Below are 15,134 nucleotides of genomic sequence, written 5' to 3' on the forward strand. Positions count from 1 at the left end.
AACGGTTCTGGAACCGACAAGTGGGGATCACATCTTAGATTTGTTGTTCACAAATCAACCTGAATTCGTGATTTCCACTCAGGTGCTACCTGGAATAAGCGATCACTGTGCTGTGCTTTGTGAAATGAAAGTTGAACATGCAAGGAGCGCTGGTAGAGCACATAGGAGAGTACACTGTAAGAAATGTGTGTGAAATGACAAGCATTTTTACGGAAATTTTCTGTTGTCATACAGAGAATATCTGTTTTGCGCCCTTAACAGAAACACGTTCACGAAAAAGAAAGTAATTTTCTGTTTTTGGAGCCGCAACACGCCCATTTCACCGAAAGTTGGTGACGTCAGCACCGCCGTTACACAAAAAAGTGATCCGAAAAACCTTTGCTACTTTTCATTAATCACGATACATATTTTAAGCGTCAAAAAGTTTCTACTCGCAATATCAGCGCGCAGAATGAGAAGCAGTACTATTTGCTGCTATTCTGCATTCATCGATTGACGGCATCATGGAGGACGGCATGGACGTGATGAGCGGGGAGCTAGGATAATACCGGCGTGCTGTGTCCGTGATTTTCACCGATCAGACCGTTCGCACACAAGGTGAGTGGTGCACATTTTTACCGGCATGAATGATACGCTTTTTGTCGTCTTTTGGGAGTATTGTTGCGGGCTTGTACTGCTGTTGAACAGGGCAGTGAAGCGTGCCCACCACAGCCGCTTTACCGCCGATGCGTCACTGCTGCTTTACTGTATCTCACAAAAGGTGCACAGCGCGCGGAAGAGAGAGGAACACAAGCGAGAAACACGGAAGAGTCCGATAGTTTGCGGGAAAATGCACAAATTTTGCTTTGTCTGCAGATATGCACACCTAAATGAACCGAGTGAGTAAGCGCGGGAAATTTTAGGCCAGGGAAGTACGCGATTGGTTAGCGGAGGAGGACGTCAAAGAGCGCGGGATTTTCAAATTCGTTTCTCGTCTAAGAAAGGATGATAAGGGTACGTTGTGTCTTTTTATTTTTATTGACGTTTATTCATGCCGGTACAAGTAATGCAGTAATTGTGTTCATTTTGTAAGATTTAACTGATCTTATCTTTGGGCCGAAATAGCGTTGCACGGGTCAACGCAGGCTCAAAAGTTTCTATAGAGGCGTTTCATATGCCGTACTTGCGCTGCCACAGGCAAGTTTTTCAATGGCACTGATGTCATTGGAGCCGACATTCGAGATTTTTTAGCGCCTTCGACACGCGAGCTCAGTCCGTATCCTCCAATGTCAATCGCCATCTCTTCGGCCAGCCCGTGGAAGAGGTCAAGGGAGGAGTAACTTTATGAAAGATGGCCAAATTATACATATTAAAATACAAATGAAAAAGGGGGGGGATCCTAGGCTGGAGGCGCGAGCCACCGCCCGATACGAAGGGTTAAGCCACTACCATCCATACAACCGTGCTGCGCTTGTCTGCTTGGGCTCTGTGGCTGTTGAATACGATATCTGCTGCTTGCGTTTTTCTGGTGCTTCTTTAGTAAATAGTTCGTGTACTCGCTAAATGGGCGCTTCTAGATAACAGTACACCATTCAGCATTCACTACGCTAGCTCGAACTTTCCGCAGCACTGCGCCGATCACGACGACTGCGCACCTTAGTACCTCGTACTATGCTACTTAAAACATAGTCATTTACAAACAATTTGCTCGGTTGCTTGAGATAAAACGCAAGCTGCGCTCTACTTATGTTAAATAATTCCCCTGTGACCTAGTAGTGTGACATTTGAGGGGGCTGGCAGGTGCAAGGTTATTCACTACCGGTCTGCCGGATCAACTGCAGTGCTAGGAAAGTCTCTTGACACCACTGGATGGAGGGCCTCTTTTGCTCTTAAGAGGCATTTACACTGTGTTCTTGGGCTGCATTTGACTAAAATGGTGCAATGTTTATGTATTGTAGATAATCCAGCACTTGTAAATGCCTATGCTGATTTTTAGGGCCTTTATATGTGGTTGACGCTTATTTGTATACACTCCAATGCATTTCACCACGCATTGTTGGGAAAAATAAGAGCCTGAGCAAGTGCAGAAATGACTTATTTATGCTTATACTCTGCTGCATGTTTATTTGTAACTGGTTTAAAGTTGCAGCTTTCACATGGTGCTACTTTAGTAGACAATTCTTATACGCATTTAACTCCCTCTTATGCCAGGGATCTGCCAGTGATGACGACATCGGGGACATGCCATGTTCTCCTTTCATCATTGCAAAAGGTATAACTCTGTGGTACCGCACTCGGGCGAGCATTCCTGATTTAAAACTTGTTTGTGCAGGAGGCAGTTTCCTTACTGCGACGAGCTTCAGCATATGCATCGACACCCTGCCAGTGATGCACGCTGCCAACCCATGCCAGGCTTTCAAGCTCATGTTTTTGGTGCACTTTGCTTTCAATGTTGTGTACCCCAAGGAAACAAGCCTCTGCCTGTAGTTCACACAGCAGTAAGTACCTATCTCACTTGTTAACTGAGTTGTGATAACCTTTCGTGTTTTTGGTTTGGCCACTTCTCAAATACTCAGTGATGATAAAAGTTATAGGTATATACCACTTTATCATAAGACCTTTTTATGAAAATGCTAACAAAGTGCAAAAGCAATTTTTAAAAAAGTAAGAAAATGTTTGCTGAACCCAGGCAACGAATCAGCTATGGAATGAAATTTTGCTGCTGCTGATGCTTGGTTAATGCAGCTGGTAAAATAGCGCTCTGAAAAAAATCTGTGGAAAGGAAAGACAGATAAAACTATTTTTTGTGGAGTTGATCTTCAACCACTTCTTCACAGATTATGGCTATACTACCTGCATTGCATGGTGCCCATTCACTAATAAGAAAGGGTTGGAAGGGTTACATGGTACTATAGTGCTTCTGAGACTATGTAGCAGTGTATGGCTATTTTGGTGGAAGTCATACACGTTGCTTGCTCATAGGGGTCATAGATACTTGCCCAGAGGAGCACAGCACCTGGGGGGGGGGGGGGGTGGTTACTGAAGAGTGCATATGTGCATGCAATGCCAGTAACCCTTTTGTGGCCATGTAACCATCCATTGTTTATGGATAGATTTGAATGTGTCGCCATGCAGATTTGATGGATTTGACGTCGTAGATGGTACTTCGCAGAAATTGTCAGCATTCTTTCGCTATTAGTAAGTACGGGGACTTGTGTTCATGTAACTGTGCGATGAACTTTGTGATGGTTTGATCGTATTTACACTACGGCTGCTGGAGCTTCTTTGATCTTGAGCTCTGGCAGCTGATGTGGTTCTGGCGTTATTTGGAGGGTATGCTATATTTTGTATTTTGTTTTTGTATTTTGTGGTGCTTAATCGGTGTTCGGATAGGATAATTGATGAGGATTTAAAATATTTTTCCAATGTCTGGGGCTTTTCATTGCTGTATTATGTGGAAACACATTTGTCTTGTAATCTAAGCCAATTTTTAATACTCTGCACTTTAAAATAAAAATTTGAAATATGAACACACTTAGTGGAGACAACGTATGCTCAGAAGAATAAAGGTTATGTTAACCATTTGTGTTAGAGAAATGGAACAGAAAAAGCAAAGATAGCTTCATAAGTCGCATTGAAGCTGGACTTTCTTCAAGAAGAAATCAGCTGCCTCAAATAAGAGCAAATCTATTTTGATTGCAGCGTTTGAAGTTTCAGTATGTAGTTTTTTGCTGTGAATAGATCATGTGTATTGTCCATTACCATTGGCCACTGTGTTTTCCCGCCTCTTCAGTATTCAGAGGATTTTGACTTAAATAGTCGGGGAAACCATGGAAAAGTCAGGGAACTGGAAGAAAGTGGCTTGCTTGACACCCTGGTTTAGTGGCGGGTCATGCATGGTGTTTGTACTTATCATGTCAGTCAACATGACTGAAATCATGGTGTAAGTGTACAAGCCTTTGCAACCACAGTGCTTCATTTCTGCAGCCAATGTTTTGTGTACACTAAGTCAATTAGGCTTCCTTGTTCCCGTTAGCAGTCATTTTGTGAGTTCTGTCAAAAAATAATCTTCTTTAGCTCCAGCATTTTTTGGAATTGCATTCACCTGCTAAGTCTTTTGTCTATATAACTCACAATGGGGTTATTAAATAGAGCAGTGAAATTTTTGTATGGTTTGCTATCACTACTGACTGCGAGAGGAGGCTGTGGCTAAAGGTACGCCGGATGGACCCGGTGCATTTCCTCCCCTTAGTACTTTGGGTAGACCCGGAGCATTTTTTTTTTCCAAATACATCGGACAAATCTGACAGTGTTTTTCAAAGTCCGGCCATTTGATTCTTGCCTGGCAGTCTGCTCGATTTACTCTCACAGTGCTCCTTTGAATTCTATCAGGATTAGTCATACGTTGGAGCTCAAGAATGTTTGCTCACTGCCCGGAATGGGCCAATTGGTGTTTGGCGCACATAATCTGAGAGCTCCATGCAATGAACTGCTTGATCACATGACAAACACCATGTTCTCCGGTTGCACCGTTCACCACATGTTGTTTGGTTAGGGTGTGTGAACTGCAAAATTATTCCTGGCTATTTCCATGCAGCATGGTGCACATGTGTGCTTTTCTGTTGTGTGCTGAAGTCCGCTATGTGAACTTGAAGGTTTGTTTACTTGCGACGATCCGCTGTCCCTCAGTCGAAGCTGAGTGCGTGTGCAGGATCAGTGCTCCAAATACACGTGTGGTGTGTGGCATTGGCTGAGAAGGGCCCATTGGCTCATGCTAAGCTCGAACCACTCAATATGGGCGAATTTCCGCCTGAAAGACCAAGCAGCGAGCTAGGCACTTTCCTTGTATTCCCCTCAGAAATGTCAATGTTGGCCCAGAAGTGGTCTGTACATGCTTCCTGCTTTGTGGTTGCTCCTCCACAATGTTCTTGTGTACTGTGGTGGAGTATCTCTTTGAGTCGCCTAGGTCAACGCTGTAAATAAATTCCCCATACTATTGCTTTTGCATGGCTGTGAGGCATAATATAAATATTTTAAAGATGAATATTATACCTGGTGATAAAAAAGAGCTAGCATTATGTTTCTTATGTAATACGGATAGGTGCATCTAGGAATATGCGTGCTGTGCAGAGCATAGGCGCTCGACCTAGCAAGCATTCTGCTGCCCTTCAGTGCTGGTGATAACTTGCTTAAATTATGAGCAGAGGTGACAGATTACGAGACCAGTGCGAAAGCACCAAGCTGCTGGTGCACGCCGCGTAGCTTGCTGGTGCGAGCGATGGTAGTACTATATGCACGTGCAACCAGGTGTGAAGACATATATCTGAGATTTTTTGGGAGAGCTGGGCTTGTTGTACTTCATCTGAATGACAGCCGGCGATATAAGAATGGGAAAAATTCCCTTTGAAGCTCCTCGAAAGTCACAGTATGTGGCATGCAACTTGCAAATACTTCGCAGAGAAGAGTGTTGCACGCAGCAGTAGTGCACTGGCTGGCAGCATCCACTATCATGTTGGATGAGATTTAGCCATGGGCCGGCAGCTACATCCTCCATACGCTCAGTGAGAATGAACAGTCTGTGAGGTGTATCTTTAGACACTGCAGGGAAAGAAAATCGGAAATTAGAAAAGGGGAGAGTTCAGCTAGGCTTGTGTTGGATACATTGTGCTGTGGGAAGGACGAAAGACGAAAAAGATGGAAAAAAATTCTTTTTACACTATATGATATATGCAGATGCCTCCAGGTATGCGTCCAATGTCTCATAAACAATGGCCGAGGGCAGATCTCTGAATGACATGCAACTTTTCATTTCCAGCAGTTTGTAGCTGTCATGCCAGTGTCCTTGCATGGAGAGAAGGACCCCATATTTAACTAAGTAATCAGTGATGACAGTTACCAACCAACGCTTTGCCAGTAGCTTCCCTGTCTGTGTGCACAGACGTATACGGTAGCAGAACAGTCCCTCAAAATACACAGTGATTCACAAGTACCACCTTAAGATGTGTCCCAGCCTCCGTACTTTCTTAATTTTCTCCTTTCAGTAAGTGTAACCCCTGCAACATTGCAACATTGCCAGGTAATTGTGGCAGTATCACGTTGCCTCAGGGACAACCTTACCGCACCTTGTGTGAGCCCTTGCTGAGGCCCATACTTGCAAAGCCTCTCATTATTTCCTTTTGTTTATATTACCTTTTTACGTTGCAATTTTTTTTTTCGGTATTTTTCAGAGGGAAGCCTAATTGTAAAACAAAATTGTGCTTAACAGTACATTACCGCAAGCTGTGCCCTTAGATGGCTGCAGCCTGAAGGGATACTGCAAACCAATAGCGGCACCCGGAAGTCGCCACCACAATGCCACCGAAGGTCACGGACCACCGACTTTGCAAGCAGATAGTACGGTTTAAAATATAGAAAAGCAAAGAGGCTTGCGACTGAAAGATGAGTTTGTTACATGAACTGAAAATGCTGACACCTTCAGCTCCTCTTCTAAAAGTGCATGCATGAGCAAAGCATAGATATTATATGTCTGATTAAAATTTCTTTAATAAATCAACCAGTCCAAGGGACATAAATAGAATGGGCATCAAAGTGACACAAGTAGTATAGTTATTCAAAGAGAAGTGGCAGCAACAAGATCCCAGTAATGAAGGGACCGATAAAGTGCTTATTTGGTAAGAAAAAGTCGCATAGAGTGAGGTCCCGACTTATCCAAGAGAGCCAGTTGTTGCTGTTGCAGTGACCCAGAAGCACTTGCACTTGCGTTACGGGGAAAAAAAACAATACTTATTAGATGGCGCAGCATGATGCACTTTCACCAAGGTATCTTTGCCACCATGGTACACATTCCTTTTCCAGTACTCATGAAATTGCTAGCCAGAAGGGAGGCATCAGAGGCAAAAAACCACTCACTTCAGTCATTTCATTTTCTGTGAAATGCTTGATCACATTCTTCACCATCACGTGAAATATTTTATTCTAATTTGTTTTGCTGCAGTAGTGATCTACCACATCTGGCACACACCTAAATGCTCTTTTATGACTTTGTCGTATCAACCAAGAAGCTCAGGTAATCGCAGAAAGTTTTCGTTGTTTACAGTGAAAAGCTAGAGCAACACTTTCTGTTGGGCAAAGAGCTGCACAGAAGGCGGCAACATGGATGCTGAACTGCCAACTTTTATATCAGAAGAAACGGGGACAGCTATTTGTACACCTTCCTAGCTGTCAGATACACGACGAAAAAAGCTAGGTAAGGTCCATTTGATATGAAAGCTTGTATCACGGAACACCAAAATAAGACAAAAACATTCCTCAAGCAGATTTTTTTAGGCAGAAAAGACAGGGAATCGGCCAGCAAGAATTTGCGCAGCTGTATCTATGAAGCAGCAAAAAACCAAAGGTTGCGAAGAATGGCCAACAAGAAACATGCCAAAAACCACGATGAAAACAAGTGAAAAAATGAGACATGCTCTTGAAGGTTAGAAGTGATAGAAGAGATAAAGAGCTCAGAGGGCCGCAAGTAACAGCCAAAAAGCTAAGAAGTTAAGTGATAAAAGTTGACAATGAGGGAAAAGACGAAGTGTAAAACCAGGAGCAAGTGGTGAAGGCAAAAAATAAAAAAATACTACTGAAGGCCCAGGATACACATGATGAGACAAGTGTTGTGTAGCTAAAACCACGCATTGGATGGCAGGTAGGCTAGTTCTTTTTCTGATAATGAGTAATGCTGCCATCTTGGCATTCACTGTCGGAACTGTAAAATTTTAGAAACAGGACGTTTATCCGAATTTCAAAGAATGGAATTAATAGCGAAGAACAAGAACTCACTGGCTTGTGAAATCATAAGGCAAGATACTGGCAATGAAGGACCAGTGCATAAGGAAACCTTCAGTTTCATTATTTGAAAAAGTACCAGCCTATTTGTCATGCAATACCGGATTTTATATATGCGACACTTGTCTCACCATGTGCACCCTCGGCCTTCAGTTGTATTTTTTATTTTTTGCCTTCACCACTTGCTTCTGGTTTTACATTTGGTCTTTGATCTCATTGTCACTTTTGTGACTTTAATCTTTTGAGCCTTTTGCCCTGTTATTCATTGACCTGTGACGTTTTTATCTCTTTTATTGGTTTTAGCTTGCAAGACCATGTCTTGTGCACTTGTTTCCACCCTGGTTTCTTCCATGTTCCTTGTTGGCCATTCTTCACTAACTTTGCTTTTCTGCTGTGTCCTAGAAACAGCTGTGCAGATCCTTACTGGCTTATTCCCTCTGTTTTTTCAGACTAAAAAAACCACTTGTCACATTGTTTCGGGGTATCTCCTGATATGGTTTCATCTTTTTTTTGCCATGTGTGCTGACAGGAAACTGTACAAAAGTTGATCATTCAGTGCTTCAGTCGATGTGGTCCTCCTTCTGTGTAGTCTGTTGTCATTTTTTTTTGCCCTGGTTCCTCACAGATTGCAGAAAGCCAGTCTGAACAGCCATGAAATACCATATATGCTTTTTATATTGATCAGGTGCTCTAAGACATTCTTGAAGAGTTTCTTCGCTTGCGCCATGATGAGTTCATGCTCCTTGTCAATGCATTTGCTATGCTTTCTTAGACTTGCCTCTGTGCAAGCTTGATATGGTGCGAAGTGATTTGTAAAATATTCGAGGCTTCTAAGAATGTGTGCCATGTGCCTGCAGTCATTTTATCCAGTTGCCGCTGGTGATTACATGGGATCCCTGTCAAAGAGCTTGCAGCAGAAACAGAATACTCTGTCTTAATATGTTAAATATCCGGCGTCCACTGAAGACTGTTGTTTTTGAGGTGTCTTTGAGAAACCTTGTTTAGGATATATGGTAATGCTCACCTAGGAGAAATTAGGAGAAATTGATTAAAAGGAAAGGATTCCCACTGGAAAATATTAAATATAACAGCCATGTTGAACCTCAGTTCTTAGATGAAAAATGTCCAAGGAATACATGGTTCTAATGTACCCCACCCCCCTCCTTCAAATCCCCCCTCCCCCCCTCCAGTTGCACCCATGAATCTGCCCCTGCAATAACCACTAAAATGTCTTGAATGGTTGTAATATTCGGTCACGGACAGGACCGGCCAGATTTACTTTGGTGTTATCATAGTCAACATATGTTACGTTGGTGTACATATCCGTGAAGCAGCAGAGAAGTGGTATCCAGATTTTTAAGTTATGCGTTAGTTTCCTAGAACCATGAGTACACTCCACCTGTCCCACTTTTCATGCAATCTCTCTTCTCTGGGTCGCTGTGTTTGACGATACTGGCCTTCCCAGGGCATTTTCGCTTCTTTTGAAACTATTATTTAGCTCATGAAGCTGATGTTTTAGTCTTGCCTGCTCCGCTTTTAATAGCGCCTACAAAAAAGCCAGCATAACAAAATTTTGATAGCGTTAAATTGGGTGACAGGAGAATTGAAACCTTTTTCCAGTTGGATATGTAGAAAATGGTACAAGCGTTATATTTATCATCAAGGATTCCTTCTGTTCCTAATAACAGTGCCTTGGCTGCAGACTGGTGTGAAGAAGGTCTGGCGTACTTTTCTGCATACACATGGGCAAAATTTTAGTGGGGCGAAACAGCTATTGTCGACATGAGCTGAACTTACTCAGGTGAAACAGCAGGCCATGCAAAGTTAGCTAGGCTAGATCAGGCTAGTTTTAACCTTACTACGATAATTTATCTTGTTCCTGTACTTTAAAAAGGGCTTTTTCCATCGTCTCTGCTTTTTCTTGAAAACTGTCGCAATGCACCAGCAATTTTAGCACTTCGGCATTCTTTTTCTTTCATAAATTGTCTTGCTTAGAACTGCGCATAAGGCAAGACAGCTTGTTAGGAGAGTTCATTTGCACAGTCCATGGCTACAATGCAAGAGGCAGGACAGGTGATTGGGTAGAAGCAAACGAATTTCAAAATAAAAACAAACCATGCCGACATAATGCCAGACACAGGAAATCAAATCTCTGTTTCTAAGTTGCCAGAACCCTGCACAAAATTTTTGTCTACATCTATGCACATAGCAACAATAGTAGCACTACAACCATTCTCTACAAAATCATTCAAATTTTCTGTGCCCATTTTCTCGACATTCAGAATTAAAAACATTTTTTTGTCCAAGACAGGTATTTCTTATGAACGAGTAACTATGGGCTCACAGTCCAAAATCCTGTGAGTCTCAAAGATGATGATTAGCAAAAAGCCCAGTCTACATTTAGGTCTGTAATTAACGCCTAAAATCAAGCAGTGCTACTCTGCAGCACTGGGTGCCTAAAAGAAGTACTAGCTATAATGAAATTCTCACAGAGCAGAGCATGCAAAAGGGAGAGAAATGGTGCACACATTATTTCCTACCACCATTAAAGGCAATACAGCTTGACACAGTCAGATGTGTTCTGAATTAGATAATGCACAGGGCGTGCTGAAGGCAGTTTTAAGTTCAAAGATGGAAAGAATCTGCACAACTGAGACGGGACAAGGGCTAAGCAGTGAACTGACAAAGCTCTCTAAGCACAACTGTCCTCCCCTACCCCTTTCCCTTCTGCCGCAGCAGAGCTTACAGGTGGAAAGAATGTCATTTAGATGGTCCTGCCCGCAACAAACGACGCCTGAAACTATGCCGCGTCTGTAAGGTACATGCACCCTTTGCAACCCTCTACAGTAGCGAGTTATGCACTCATTTTGGCATGCTTCAGGCATACATGTTGTCTCCCTCATTTTGAAGAGCTCTGGAAATATCTCTTTTGAAGGTCAGGGACAGAGGGAGGGCGGGTAGAGGATGGGAGGATGTAGCATTACACCCACAGGGCAACTCAGCATCCCCATTTTGGTGATGTCTTGTGCGATTGCACTGGTCACCCTTCCCTAAGGCTGGCATTGCTCCCACTTGTCGGAGACAGGTTCACTGCTAATGGGATGTTTGGGTTTTTTCTCTTTTGTATTTTGATTTGCATTCATTTCAGCGTGAACTGTTAGGCAATGCTTCATGTTGTGACTATAGCTGGATACAACTGAAGAATGCATAATGATTCTGACGACTTCATTGGTAATTCCCATGCACTTGCTAATCCATCACACCAGCTGGCAAAGGGAAAGGATAAACCACAAATTAGCCAAAATAACCACACAATCGTAATGGTTGGTTGGTGCCGTTGACTGGAAGACTTCCTTTTTGCGGTATTTGAGCCTACAGCTTTGAATTGTATACTATGCAAGATAACCCATGCATACAGCATTGCATATTGTTGTGGCATATACCTCGCTATGTGTGCCTCAATAAACTGGCTCCTCAGTCAATTACTTGAGGATTGCTGATGAGAGATACAGCAGTGTTATTGCTGCATTTGACATGAAGCTTTCTTGATGGGTGCGCTGTAAGCCGCACATATTTCTTCCAAAGTGCATCTGTAGGGGGGAATTTATATGTGGAAAGAGTGAGGAGCCCAGGATGCTGTACAGACACGCTCAAACTGACAACTGTTTAACCTGAGTAAGTTCAGCTCATGTCGACAATAGCTGTTCAAACTGAGCATAAGCCAGGATACTGAAAAAGGATGTTAGTACTTGCATTATTGAGGCCTGCATGTGAGCTGTACTAGCGGCGTGTGGGGAAAATGCTACAGCACTGAAAATGTGCGACTTCCAATGCTCAACCAAAAGTTTTATTCGAAGCTATTGCTTAATTTTGTTTTGATTCTGCCTACAGAGAATATTTTGTGTGCATTCTGCATGTTTCTTTAGCTGGGTTATTGCTTGAGGTTGTGGCCAGAAAAGTTTTTTACTCAGGGCAGCAGGCACTTTGCACTATTCTGGGACAGTGGAAGCTGAGTGCAGATGTAAGAGGGTAACGTCACATTCACGTAACTGCTTGCTCTGCAGCACTAGACCTCATTTTAGACTTGCGTATCACTAGTTGGGCATTAGTAATACAAACAAGCCTCTGCTCAGTTCTGTTAATTCCAGCTTCACTAAAATGTGCATATCCCTCGTCATGCATCTAAATCTCTGTAAAGACAAAGCACGTCAATATGTGCTGCAAACTTACTTATTACCTGTCAAAAGATTTTTGCTTACGGCTGTACTTTCGGGTGACACAGAATAGGCATGCTGATGATTCGACCTGTGTATACATAGACATTGCTACTCTGGTGTCAGAGAGCACTTTGAAGGAACATTGAATGGAAACTGAAGTTGGCCTTTGTAGAGAGGCTACTGTCTGATTGCAAGGAGACTGAAATGGTGCTTTTACAAGCTACATAAAATGAAGAAACAAAGTACAGGTGTTGTCATCATTGCCTCATTTTCTAAGTAGACTGCAGTCTACTGACACGTCAGATTTCTGGGTGCAGATAACAAGGCCCTAAGCAGCCCCGCAACTAACTTCAAAATGTGGTCATGGAGTCCTTTTTGGTGTATACGTCAGAATTTGAATTTAGTGACCGGCAAATTTTTAAATTTAGTTTTCTCAGCAATAAATGCATTTTTTCGCTGCCACACTGACATCAACAAATTGGTTTGATTCGATTTATTGGGGGTTAACGTCCCAAAGCGACTTACAATATGAGGGACGCCGTAGTGAAGGGCTCCGGAAATTTCGACCACCTGGGGTTCTTTAATGTGCACTGAATTTGCACAGCACACGAGCCTCTAGAATTTCGCATTCATCGAAATTCGGCTGCCGCGGCCGGTATCAAACCCACGTCTTTCGGGCTACCAGCCGAGCACCATAACCACTGAGCCACCGCGGCGTGCAACAAATTGAGAAAGTGCAGACAGAATGAATTTTTCCCAAGAACAACAGGTTACATGGAGTTGTTTTTGCATCCCTTTAAAAACTAGTGTTGGAGTTCAGTGAGCAGCTTTCACACAAGTAACAAAACACTATGGTTGTTAAAAACCTTATTAAAGTGAACATTTAGGAAAGGTTTATTTTGGCTTGAAGTCTGGTTTTGTACTGAGTACTAAAGACTACTATATATTCACTAGTGCCCACAATGAAACTGAAATGTGGGCTACAAAGGAATTAAAATTTGGGGTAGGAGGAGGGGTGCAGTCTTCTTGCAATGTTTATTATTTTTTTGAAGACAGCATAGATATGCTCACTGTCCGAGGAGTAACAGTGCTCTGTCCTTGTTTCAGGACCATTGCAGCTGTGAATCCTGTCTGGGGAACGAAGGCAGAGCACTCGAAGAAGCAACACTGCCCCTCTTCAAAAGTTGCTTCCCTCATCATGCAAGACTTTGACTTTTAACTGTTCTGAAATTTGACAACTTTTTAAATCAATATTTATTGTACGCTGTGATAAACCAAACAGCCTGTGGCATGCCTTATCATGCAGTTGTCACAAGAGTGGATGTACTATGTATTGAGAATCAATGTTATATGGTTACACTGATAAGTCAAACAGCTTGTGGCATGCTTTATGTCCTGTGGCTTCTCTCACTTCATTTCGTACTAGTGTCAGGCAAGACACAATTTGTTTAAGATGCCTTATTTATGCTTATAGACCAGATTTTTTTACCCTCGCACGCAGGCTGCGGACGCGCGCCTACTCTCGACGCCAGTCGCCATCTGTCGGCGCGCGCGGCCCGAGGGACTGCGGGTCGCGCCGGCGCCGCGCATAGAACGCATGTTTACGTGTTCGCTTCTGCCGTTTTGTGCTCCATCAGCTAACGTATGAGGGTGTGTGCTGTGCGTCACTACTCACATTTGCCCTCTTCCAGACAGTGCTGCGGTTATCTTGTGCGCAGTTACTCGTTAACGTGACATCCGAGGGTAGTCGACCAGGTAGTGTACGGACTGGAAACCGGCACTTCGAAGCAGATTTCTGCGCTGTCGTGTCGTTTGTTGTCGCCTTTTACGTGCGATATCATCTATGATAATATTATGCATCAGAATGTAGATCTATTGACTTGACTCAGTGGAGTAGTAACTGGATAGGCGAGCTGCAGACTGAAGGTTGTCCCGACGGAGCGCGTGTTTTCGATCACCAGTACGTGTTCAGCATCCTTGCGCTGAGCTTGCTCTTGTTCCCATTAAGAACATTTCATGCACAGGATTGTAAGCACGACCGCTACCGATTTCAGCTGCTTTTTCCGCACGCATGTCAGAGGTATCTGGGGGGTAAAGGTTTATCTATAGTATCTTTCTGCTGTTGGTATCTACCTTAGCTTGGTTTGGTTTATTAAGGTTTTACGTCCCAAAGCGACTCAGGCTATGAGGGACGCCGTAGTGAAGGGCTCCGGAAATTTCGACCACCTGGGGTTCTTTAACGTGCACTGACATCGCACAGTACACGGGCCTCTAGAATTTCGCCTCCTTCGAAATTCGGCCGCCGCGGCCGGGATCGAACCCGCGTCTTTTGGGCCAGAGCAGAGAGCCGTAACCACTGAGCCACCGCAGCGGTGCGGTATCTACATTATTCATAGGAAAATATGCGCGATTTCATTACATTTTCCACACTTAGCCAAACGCCTACGCAACGCTCTCACACGCGGCGAAAGCTCCTGAATAAAATAACGCGACTTCGGACCTCAGAATTAGTGAAAGCTGGATTAGCTGCTCATATCTATTCAAGCTTTTATAAATTAAGCGGAAGTACGTTTTTATGCACCAGGTTGCATAAACCATGACAAAATTTGTTTTCTGTTGGCGCTGCGACTCAGTTGAGCTCACAGCGGTAATTTGTTGATAAACTGGCGCGGCGACAAGAAAGCCGTTTGTGGAAGGGGGGGGGGGGGCTTTATGGCCGGCAGGAAGGAATAAGAGTGCATGGGAATTGGAACTGCATACTAGCCGCACACCTAATTCTTGATATTGAATAAAAAGTTTCTTTGCGGTGGAGCACCAAGACGGAATTCGATTAAGCACGAGCGCGTTCTAAGCGCCGGCACAATTAACCTGAATGTCAAACTAAATGTCATTAAAACGCGTCAATGTTATCGCTTTGATAACGTAAATACTTCCTGCAACACAGCCACGCAGCGGAAGTATGCTCGACAATGTTTTTTTTAGCGCCCGAAGCGCGGCTATATGCAGGCGCGGCCGCGGAACTGCCGCAGCCCCGCAGTCCCCAAAGAAACGCCCGCACCGCGGCGCGCCAGTCGGTGCAAAATGGCCGCGCCCAGGAGGGGCTCAAAA

General features: G+C 43.6%; 1 long non-coding RNA gene across 1 annotated transcript; it reads left to right on the forward strand.

The window, feature by feature from the left end:
• The first annotated feature begins 498 nt into the window (after positions 1-498).
• LOC149327012 (uncharacterized) lies at positions 499-13,291 on the forward strand. Its single transcript, XR_016286555.1, has 4 exons — positions 499-597; positions 2,191-2,251; positions 2,312-2,477; positions 13,134-13,291. It is a non-coding gene; the product is annotated as an uncharacterized LOC149327012 (long non-coding RNA).
• The last annotated feature ends 1,843 nt before the right edge of the window (positions 13,292-15,134 follow it).

Source organism: Amblyomma mixtum, chromosome 10 (genome assembly GCF_055824585.1).
Source record: "Amblyomma mixtum isolate Tamu chromosome 10, ASM5582458v1, whole genome shotgun sequence".
Lineage (NCBI taxonomy): Eukaryota > Metazoa > Arthropoda > Arachnida > Ixodida > Ixodidae > Amblyomma > Amblyomma mixtum.